At 32.6% G+C, this 9,689-nt stretch overlaps 1 long non-coding RNA gene across 1 annotated transcript; it reads right to left on the bottom strand.

Moving 5' to 3' along the window:
- Positions 1–414: 414 nt before the first annotated feature.
- LOC139506740 (uncharacterized) lies at positions 415–5,120 on the bottom strand. The gene is made up of 3 exons (XR_011660329.1): positions 5,027–5,120; positions 2,190–2,388; positions 415–803 (listed from the first exon to the last, which is right to left on the bottom strand). It is a non-coding gene; the product is annotated as an uncharacterized lncRNA (long non-coding RNA).
- Between the last annotated feature and the right edge of the window lie 4,569 nt (positions 5,121–9,689).

Genomic DNA, 9,689 nt, shown 5'->3' with positions numbered 1-9,689 from the left:
AACATGGGATTTTCAATATCCCATGGGACAGGGCAAAATCCCATGGGATTTACCATTATTCCCATGGGATTTTGGTTAAATTCCATGGGATTTTTTTTTGTCCCATGGGATTATTGTAGTCCCATGGGATATTTGTTGTCCCATGGGACAAAAAAAAATCCCATGGGATTTTTTATTATCCCATGGGATTTTTAATATCCCATGGGGACAAATTAAAATCCTATGGGATTCTAATTGTAAATATATAGATATAAATAAACAGTAATGTGTATGTTACAATGTTTTCTATTTGGTAGTAAATTATTATAAGATGAATCTTTTTAATTGAATATCTTTTTTCTTGGGAAATGTTAATTTAGCATATTGTTCTTTAACTGTTCAAAACTAAACTTTTAAACAACAAAGCAGATAATGTAAGTATCAATATATGTTTATTCATGAATTATAGAATACTTTCTTGAAACACAATTATTTGCCATTTGAAATCAATAAAAACTCTATTGTTAGGCTTAACATACTAGTAGCTATTTAAGTAAATCTATTTTTTTTCACAATATCCCTCAACACAAAACATTAATAGTTTCTTATCATCCAGCATTGTTTGATGGTATAGTCCACTTTTTGGACATTCAGCACAGAACTTTGACATTATTGTGGTTTCAATATTTTTTTGAATTTAAAGAACTTCAAATCATTGACTGAGTGATGAAAATAATAACTGATCCAACTTTTGTCTTTGAATTTATTCTGGTCTTGTTTCTATGTTTTTCTCCATTTATTCTAGGTGGTGAATTTCAATCCTTCTGAAAAAGAACCAATAAAATCTAAAGTAATGGATTATACAAAAATTGTTTTCATACATGTAGCAATAATATGATTTTCAATAAAAATAGCTATGCGATATGGATTTTACTGATTGTTAAAGGTTGTCCAGTGTCATCAGTTGCTAACGGCCTACATCCTTTGGTCTCTGATGGAGGGTTGTCAAATTAGCAATATACCACATCTTCCTATTCTAATACCATATAACAATCAATTAATTTATTCTTCTTTATAACATTTGGGTATTTTCCCAAGTTATATACATAATATATATATATACTGTAAATTCGGAATTAATGCGAGTTTTTTTTTTATTGTGAAAAATGCAACGGAGTTGTAAAACGCAATAATTTAAACTCGCATTATGAAATATTTTATATGGATTAAACAGGATTTTTCTCAAAATCGTAAAATTTAAAATCGCATTTAAGTCTAAAATGACAGAATCGCAATAATAAATGCACGCAATAATTTATGAATTTACAGTATAAAGATCAATGTTAAAACTTTAGACAACTATAATAACATTCCATTATTCACAAGAATTTGCAATATATTATACAAAATGCAGACAACAGAAACAATATTTTCTTTAAGCTTTTGAAGTTCAGACAGATTTCAATTTGTGTTTTTATTTCAATGAAAAAATACCTTGAACATATTGGAAATTATAACATTGATACTAAAAAAAAAAGTATGTTTTATCCTTATTTGTTGTGTTGTTGGCTTGCTGTCTCATTTTAATATACATTTAAACATACATCAATAATCTTCTTCTTTATTAAAAGTAAAAATGGGATATTTTTGATTTTGATATCCCAAAACATTATAGTTCTATCAAACACCAATGTGTTTGATATTAATTTTAAGACATGTATAAATGTTCCAGACCATATCAGTATTCGGATGTTACTTTTACGGTCCAGAACTTACAGTCCAATCATATGTGTACAGTCAGACCATTTAAGTATATTTGTACTGTCTGGTACCAGCTCGACCAAAACCTGTGTTTTTATTTTAACTGCAATTAAACTTTTTGTATTAATCTATTAAAGATTTCAGTTATGTTGATCTGTACTGTACATTTTGTTTGTAATAAACTTGACCAACTTCTTAAAATTGGGCAAACTGTATGCGTACAGTCCAAATACTTGTTTGTTCTGGAACATAAACATGATTAACAAGCATTTGGCAGGATGTCATGCTAAAATCCCATTAATATTAGTACTAAATTTTGAGTATATACATTTAAATCCACAAGTTACTTACTGAAATTCATGGTGAACACTCACCAAAAACTTACAATTTAGAGGAAAGACTGGAAAGATGAATGCACTAACACTATCAAAACAGAGCATAAAACTTACCGAAAAACAAGATGTTTTACATTTATCCAGGAGCAGGATAATTGAAAAGTTGTTTTTTTCTTTCTCTGCTGTCCATCATATAACCTATGATTTCATTCATGCAAAATATGAAAATCTGCAAAGGTAAGACCTAGAACCTCAACTTATCCACATTTTGAATTTTGAACTGCATACTTGTCCTTTTCATCTGGCTGACAACCTAAACATAAAAAAATGATAAAAACATAATTCTAGATTGACTTTGTGTTTTTATTTTTGTTGGTACATGTACAAATAATTTTCCCAACTTTAAAACGAAAACATCATCACAAAAGAGGAGGTCATACTAACCTCCGAAATATTTAAACAAACCGAAATTATTACTTGATAAAGATCTTGTCGTAAATTAATGGCATAGATACTCTTATTTTTGAAAACTTGATGTCTATTGCATACTTATATTCCTTTGTACGAGAGTATGCATATTAAGATGGACTCCATGGACTTTAATGTAGCATGATTAATTTTACAGTCACTGACAGTTTTTTCAGCTCTATGTGTACATTTTGAGAGAATCTTGCAATACTGTATATTCTGATATTCAGAACTTATTGTGAGGTTTTTATTAATACAACTGAAAGCTGTATCTCGTTTTCATTTCTGATACATATTTTATGAGCTGAAGACCAGTGCCGAATTTTTCTCACTGCATTGAAGGACCCATACGTGACCTTCGGTCGTTGTCTGCTCTTTGATTGGGGTTGTTGTCTCTTTGTCAAATTCCCAGTTTCCACTTCCCATTTTATATCATGTATGCTGATTTTTCTTAAATTAAAATATTCAATCATGCAATTTGTCCATTATTGAAAATACGATAAGCAAAAATAATGCACAAAAAATTTAACATTGTTATATATGTAAAAGACTTTTTTTTTAAATTCAAAACAGTTGCCTACACTGTTAATTTCCTTGTTTGATTTCATATTTTTAAAGCCTTTATAGCTAGCTAGATGGTATGCCGGGGCGGATCCAGCCATTTTAAAAAGGGGGGTTCCCAACCCAAGACAAAGGGGATGATCCTATATTCATTTGATTTGTTTTATTGTCTCATACAAGAATATATATGGTTTGACAGTGGGGATCAGGGATCCTGAACTTTTTTCACCTAACCACTGGATGACAGGGGATCTCAACCATTTAAAAGTTTCTCAAACATGTGGGGGTGGGGGTGAACCCCATGGACTCTCCCTATATTTCCTTTTATTTGTTTTATTGTTCTATACAAGAATATATAAATATGGTTTAGGGGTGGGGATCTTGACCGTTTACAAGTTTTCAAACTAGAGGGGGTGGGACTTCACTTTATTTTATTTCATTATTAATTTTATTGTCCCCGACAAGAATATATATGGTTTAGGGGTGGGGATCTGGATCGTTCACAAGATAATAGCACATTCTCAAATTGAACAGAGTGGTGAAACCCCCAAAGACCTCCTTTTAATTTCATTTGATTTGTTTAATCGTCCCATTCAAGGAATATATATGGTTTAGGGATGGGGATCTGACCGTTTACAAGATAATAGCATATTCTCAAATTGAAAGGGGTGGGGATTACCTCCCATGGACTCACCCTCCCTTCTTTCTTTCCCCCCCCCCCGAAATACCTTTTAATAAGCCCCAATGCACAGATAGTTCACAGTATTTTCCCTTGATTTACACTAAAGAATATACACTATACAGGTGTAATTTTTTTTTTTAAAGATAATACAACATGTACAACTGAAGACCACCCTGACCACAGTGGTGGATCCAGAATTTTTCATAAGTGGGGCCCACCGACTGCCTAAGAGGGGCCTGCTCCTGCCATGACTCAGTGATTCCATATATAATCAACCAATTCTTTTCCCAAACAGGGGCCCTGAACTCCTGATCCCCCTTTTTTTTCCTCATTTCAATCACCTAGTCCAAATAATTATGACATCTTGAAAGGCTATTATAATTTTTTTCTTTGACGCCTTACATCGACGTCATAACGCCAAACTCATATATTCAGTTGGACTTTGATAGGGAATTTACTGCTTTATAAAAACGTTTAGCTGATTTCTCCTCAAGATGCTTCATTAAAGGTGTATAAAATATATTTTTGAACCAAAACTCGGTACATTTTAACCAACCTGAATTTCCGGATAATGTAAAACAATGGTTCCGGAAATTCGGGTTTTACCGAGTTTGGTGTAAAAATTATTTTATAATCTCCTAAAAAGAAATCAGACAAACGTTTTAAAAAATGCAGTCGACATGTTCCCGCCTCGGATGGAATTGTTACTTATATTATTATTTCTGTAGGGATTAATTGGAAATATTTTGCACAAACAAACACATAAAAGGTAAGAATTTTAATATATGCATTTTGTTTTAGCCTTCATTGAAAATTTGATGGCTAAATTGGGTCTCAAAGTTGAGAGCAAAATATGCTCTCAAAGTCCAACCGAAAATGGCGGCTTCAGCATTATGACGTCGATGTAAGGCGTCAAAGAAAAAAATTATAATAGCCTTTCAAGACGTCATAATTATTTGGACTATTCAATCACCCTGATATAAATTTAGTTTTATCACTTACAATAGGAATGGTTTGAATTCCCCAATAATTCTTATATACCATTAATATCAACATATTTCATTTTTGATAAATGAAAGGCAAAAGTTTTCTATGGGTAGAAATGGATAGTGGGAAGCTTTCAGATTCACACCATGCGGTGTCTGTGTTCAAAGTGCTGGGTTTTTATTACCTCGTTGTTTGCGGACTAACTATTTAGGCCAGTGGTGGATAATAGTGTGCGTGCATTAATCTTTTATACCTTCTTAATCAATATATTCAAATACTGACGGCAAGTGTTGTAATGATGTATCAATGTCTTTTTGAAAATCACCGTGCTATTTACATGTGGGATCTTCTTCTTCTTCTCTGGATCTTTACACCCTTTATAGGGTAACCATACGTAATTGTATGTCGAACAGTTCCACCACCAAAAAAATAATTGAAAGATAAATTAACAATCGTAACTCAACAACATTATATACACTATATACATTTTTTTTTAAGTCTTTATGTGGTTTTATAAAGGAGGTTTACAGGTTTTATTTTGACTTTTACATGGGAAGTTTACAGTTTTTAAGACTTTTAACATGCAATTAAAGGAAAAATTATGATTTTTACTTTTAGCAGTTATTTTTCATATATATTTTTTTTTTTACTGATCAATATTTAATATGATAACATTTACAGATTAGGTATTCACTTTTTCACTTTTTATTCACTTTTTAGATAATTCACTTTTTAGATAATTTACAAATTGAAAAAAGACAAGATTTTGGTCTTTGACCTTTAGGAATTCGCCTTTATATCTTTAAGATAATTTGACATTAATTTATTCACTGTGTATTATGAGAACAATTAGAAAGATGATGTTTTTACAACTATTTAAAGTTAATTCACAGAATATTTATGAACTGAAACTCTTTATGTGTTTTTATAAAGGAGGTTTACAGGTTTTATTTTGACTTTTGCATAGGAAGTTTACAGTTTAAGTCTTTTAACATACAATTAAAGGAAAAATTATGATTTTTACTTTTTAGCAGTTTTTTTCATATATTTTTATTTTTGGTTTACTGATCAATATTTAATATAATATTTTCAGATTAGGTCACATATTCACTTTTTAGATAATTCATTTTTTAGATAATTTACAAAATGAGAAAAGACAAGATTTTGGTCTTTGATCTTTAGGAATTCGCCTTTATATCTTTAAAGATAATTTGACCTTAATTTATTCACTGTGTATTATGAGAACAATTAGAAAGATGATGTTTTTACAACTATTTAAAGTTAATTCACAGAACATTTATGAACTTAAACTCTTAAGATTTAATGAGAATGATTATACTGTTAATAATAGTATTAAGTAGACTAAATTTTCAAAATGTTTTGTTTAAATTTTACATTGCTGTCCTCCCATCCTTGCCCCCACTCTTAGGCAGCCTTTTTCTTTGCTTGGTCTTTCATCACCAGTTGATATCGTGCGTTGTGTATGAGAAACACTAGTCTTCTTGATTGGAATTCTATTTGAGATATCAGGTCAGATGTGATTCTGTATATCTTTTGTATTTTTGTAATGTCCATTAATACTTGAATTGTCATTTCACATGTGAGATCTTCTACTCGCACATTCCCGTTTGTGGTTAGTAGGTACTTAATTGTTTGTAATATTGGATCTCGCAGGTAATTCCACGCTTCACATTCTATAAGCAAATGTTCTAATGTCTCTTCTTTACACTCACAGGCTATACAATGATCTTCAGTTCCTTCTTTGTATATCTTATATCTTAGAGGTTGTAGAATATAAGTTCCAGTTAATAGTTTGATCTTGGTAGGTACTCTCTTGCTGTCTCTTGGAGATTGGTGCTTGATTCGCAATATTGATGTATTTTTCCTGGCATGAATATATCACTGTTAAGGTATCGAAGGCCGGTATAGAGCTTAGCTAGAGATGTTGTTCGTTCAATCCAGTAGGCATTGATACCTTTTTTAGCTTTATTTAACAGTTCATCCTTTTTCATCTGAATATCTAGCCACTCACTTGCATTTCCTAGGTCGTATTTTAGCATGATTGTTTTTACTTGAATAAACCAGCTGTTACTATTCATTGACTTGATGCACAATTGCCTCCTTGCTAGTTGTTTTTCTAAACTTTCGTTGGGTTGGGTACATACATTTATGAATAGGGTCATGACCTTTAAGTGTATTTGCGCTTCTACTGGTAGTATTCCCGTCAAGATGTTAATTGCCGGATCTGGTGTATTAGTTGGTAGTGACATCAGTTGTTTGAGCATTTTCTTTTGAAATTTTTCCAATTTCTCTAGATCCAGAGATTGTGGTGTTAGTAGATCCATTCCATATAATAACACCGGCAAGATGTAGATTTTAAACAGGTGTATTATAGTTTCCATATCCAGTCCATTTTCACCATGGAAGCCACTGCCAAGTAGAGCATAAGCACTTCTTCTTGATTTTTTTATATTCTCCTCAATATTTGCTATGATATTTTGCTTCATAGAGTTCGTTCGGATTATTCCTAAATGCATAGCTGAGTCAACTCTTGGCATAATAGCTTCATTCAATGTATATTCTTCCAGTAGCGTTTCTTTCTTTGTTGGCTTAGGTTTGATGTTAATAGCGACGCTTTTTTTTGGCTGTAGTTTATATCCTTCCATGCCAGCAAAGGTGTTTGCCATATTGATTTGTACTTGCATATCGGTTGTCTTTTTGCTCATGAGTGCTACATCATCTGCACATGCGCTAGTATTGCAGAGTATATTTCCAATTCTACATCCTAAATTTGATGTTTCCAGCATGTTAAGTAGAGGATTGATGTAAAGCTTGTATAGATCCGTACTTAGGATCCCTCCCTGGCGTACTCCTTGTAGTACATTAAATAGCTCTGAAGTTTTGCCATTCCATTTAACTGCACTTGTTGCATTTGTGTGCATACTCTGAATGATTGTCCAGTGTTTATCATCAATTCCAGCATGATAGAGTCGCTTCATTAGATGGGAATGTATAACTACATCAAAGGCTGATTTTGCGTCCAGCAGTACAAGTTCATATTCTTGATTGTTGTCTTTGGCTTCACGGTATATTTCTTCGACTGGTAATGCTGCATTTGCCGGTCCTGAGCCTGCTGTAAATCCTCGTTGAGTTACATTTTGTGTTATAAGTACTGCTGGGTTGAACCTTAATTTCACAATTGTTTCTATCACTTTGTTTAGTACCGGTAATACAGTGATTCCTCTGTAATTTGTTGCCATGTTTTTCTCGCCTTTGTTCTTAAACACGGGGGTGAGTAATCCCTCCTTTAGCATGTCTGGCACCTTGCCTTCTTTGAATATTATGTTTATGAGGTTCAGTAGCAACATTTCCAAATTTTTTCCTGCATGCAATATATGTTCGACAGTGATTCCATAGATATCAGCTGATTTTCCTTTATTAATTGATTTGATGGCCTTTTGTAGTTCTTCTAGTGTGGCCGGTGGTATATTCTTATCTTTCACCATCTCTGTGATTAATCCTATTTCATATTCTACTTGCTGGTGATATTGTCTATTCTCTAAGACTGTAGATTCCTCTGGAGTTGCTAGGTTTCTAAAGTGCTGTTTGAAGCCTTCCATAACATTTTGCTCACCAGACATAACATATGTCTCCTACGTGCAGATCCACGATAGCATTACCCCTGTTCTTTCTATTGATCTTTACAAGTGATGGAATAGTTTTGTATCCTTTGTTCTTGTTTCCGTTATGCGTTGTTTTCTCAGTATCTTTGACTTTAGCATTTTCAATTCGCACCTGTCGCCTAAATTCCTTTTTAGTTCTTAATCTTTGTTGGTATATATTATTTTCAGGGTCCTTTATTTTTCCTTGCTTGACCCACTGCGCATACTATTTACGCATCTCGTCTAGGGCTAACTTTATATCTGGAGACCATACATTCAATTTAGGTTTTGCGTTGTACCTAGGCTTGTTTGCGGCACATGTAGCGGCAGCATCATTTAGAAATCCATGTACCTGCTCTAAGACGGATGTAGCTTGTTCTAATGTTTCTAGCGGCATGTTCAGTATAGAATCTGACTGTTCATTTGTAATGGCTACATATAGGTCAATATCAACTTTATCCCATTTGACAGCTCGGTTTGTACAGTCCTTAGTTAGATTTTTGCAATCAGCATCATTCGAGATTCCATATAATATTTTCATTTTTATAGGATGATGGTCCGACGTGTTGTTCATAACGCTGTTCAGCACTTGCTTGTGTGTTGGCTTGATTTTTCCAAGTTTATGTAGGAATCGAGAATGCAGGGGAAGGAAACTTGTCAATTATGTTTATTTCTAAGCCAAAATAAAATGAGCCGCCGTAAAATTAACCTTGGGTAATAACAGTGCATGTAAGGCTTCGTCTCGGAGGGGTGTCTTTTTTTCTGTCTTCTTTTTTTAGTTATATTTTTAATAACTTACACTTTTTTCCATTATTCTCTTTCTTTCACTATTCTTTATTCCTTTTTTTTCTTTGTCCTTTGTTCTCTATTCTGTTAATTCACATCCATTACCCTCTTATGTGTATGTGGACTTACTGTAGTTTATTTTTTAGTTCTGGCAGAGATATTAGATACAATATATATGTCTCTGGTTCTGGTATTATACGACAAGTCAATTTCTTTTTCATGCAGTGTCATGAAATATAATGGTTTTATGCATATCAGCCAAGATTGTGCGCAACATTTTAATAAACAATTCAACACTATATACACGTTTAATGTGAATTTTATTAATATCGATGAAGAACATGAATTTGGCAGCTAGTGCCCCTTAAACAGGTAAAGTTCAATTAACAAATTCTGATCTACTGGCATTCAACACCAAATTACTTACTTGCTGTATATTGATAAATGTGATTGTATATTGTCAATACC

Source organism: Mytilus edulis, unplaced genomic scaffold (assembly GCF_963676685.1).
Source record: "Mytilus edulis unplaced genomic scaffold, xbMytEdul2.2 SCAFFOLD_1600, whole genome shotgun sequence".
NCBI classification, from domain to species: Eukaryota; Metazoa; Mollusca; class Bivalvia; order Mytilida; family Mytilidae; genus Mytilus; species Mytilus edulis.
Note: the sequence above shows the minus strand (reverse complement) of the source record. Positions and strands in the feature narration are given on the sequence as shown.